We start from the raw sequence: 1617 nt of genomic DNA, 5'->3' as shown, positions 1-1617 counted from the left end.
CAGCTAGATGTGGCAACTGAACCACTGTGCGATCTTTACATAAGGTTTGTTCCCCTTCTGTGCAATATATCGAGGCATTTATATTAACAAATAACGGATACAAACTTACCTCTACTTCAGTTCTTCATGTTTGCCTCCACTCTGCCTTTTAAATATTTAAATTCATTATCATGCATTACGGAAGACACGTGATTTGCTTCAAGAGCATTTTCGCTTTTTTCCACCAACTTTACTTTGTTCTCAAAGTATTTAAAAATTCTAAATAATTTCACAGCCATTGTTTACTCAACACCTCATTTACACATTCACGTTTGTATAGAAAACAAAATGGCGATCACCATGGTAACGGGGAGGAAATGACGTCACCACTATTCCAGTCTATTGCAGTACTTGTTCACTTACCCTCGTATGATTATGGAATGACAAAACCTTTTTTTTTTTTTTTTTTTTTTGATGTAATATTTACAACTTACATCCAGTGGCGTAAGCAGAATTTCATCAAGTTTTCAATCTCATGCACTTCTAGGACAAATGTGATTTTTGTGTATATATATGTTTATGCCACTGCTCACATTCGAATTTAAAGAATACCTTGAAAATAAAAATTTGCACCGTCATTGCGAATGTGATTTCCTCCTTGTAGCACTCTGGAGCTAGAGGCGGATCTAGAAGATAAAAACTGGAGGGGGTCAGCCAGAACACAGACTATGATAGGAATATCGTCAGTTTACTGTAAACTTCAAAGAATATATAAATAATAGCTAAAATTATTTTTGTCACTCACAAAACTAGGGGTTAGCTTCCCCAGTCTTAAACTGGAACCGTCACGAATTTTCTATTAAAAGCGAATTGCTAAAAGTTTTCGAAATAAGAGGTCCCGCTTTATGTTTATTTGCACTTATATAATACATTTACAATCATCAAAAAGAAAGACAAAAAAACTCCTAATCTTGGCCATAAAGAAACCTTAAAGAGATGAGAATGATAACGCATCTTCTTGTGATGAACATTCCACTTACTTAGTTTCGCAGATGTTTACGTAATGCTTCTTCAATCTGCTCGATATCGAAATACTTCGCTGGCCGGTTAGCTCAGTTGGTTAGAGCGTCGTGCTAATAACGCGAAGGTCGTGGGTTCGATCCCCTCACTGGCCATTTTTAAAATACTTTTTTGATGTAACTGTTACTCATATACAACACAAACTCGATCCATTCTTTGAAAACCATAATCACAACTTTCTTACCAGAAAGAGAGAGAGAGAAAAAAAGTAACTCATCCAACTTTGAAATAACTATTATGCCACCAGGAGATTGCGTACAGTGATACTAGAGCCGTTTCACTTGCAAGGTTAATTTGATTAACTTAGCGTCTCTTTCAGCAGCGAGGCTGTATGAAACGTTGTAGCGAAATTTATTGATTCCTTATAAAAAAAAAAGAGAATGGGAGAGAAAATCAAGCATTCTTTAATCTCCGGGCGCAGAGGCTATGAGTGTGTGTATTCTGAACCACCAGCTGTTACGTGGCAGTTGTCTCGGTGTTCGTAGCTAGCCACGCCCCTTAAAGGACTCGTGCGTGCTTCGCGCGATGACGTGAGCTGCCTCTTACCTGCTTGGCTGC

At 37.7% G+C, this 1617-nt stretch overlaps 1 non-coding gene across 1 annotated transcript; it reads left to right on the top strand.

Annotated features, from left to right (window-relative positions):
• Positions 1–1080: 1080 nt before the first annotated feature.
• Positions 1081–1154, top strand: TRNAI-AAU (transfer RNA isoleucine (anticodon AAU)). Its single transcript has one exon. It is a non-coding gene; the product is annotated as a tRNA-Ile (tRNA).
• The last annotated feature ends 463 nt before the right edge of the window (positions 1155–1617 follow it).

Source organism: Thermobia domestica, chromosome 7, assembly GCF_964235325.1.
Source record: "Thermobia domestica chromosome 7, izTheDome1.hap1.1, whole genome shotgun sequence".
Classification (NCBI taxonomy): Eukaryota; Metazoa; Arthropoda; class Insecta; order Zygentoma; family Lepismatidae; genus Thermobia; species Thermobia domestica.
This window is presented reverse-complemented; position numbering and strand designations above follow the sequence as displayed.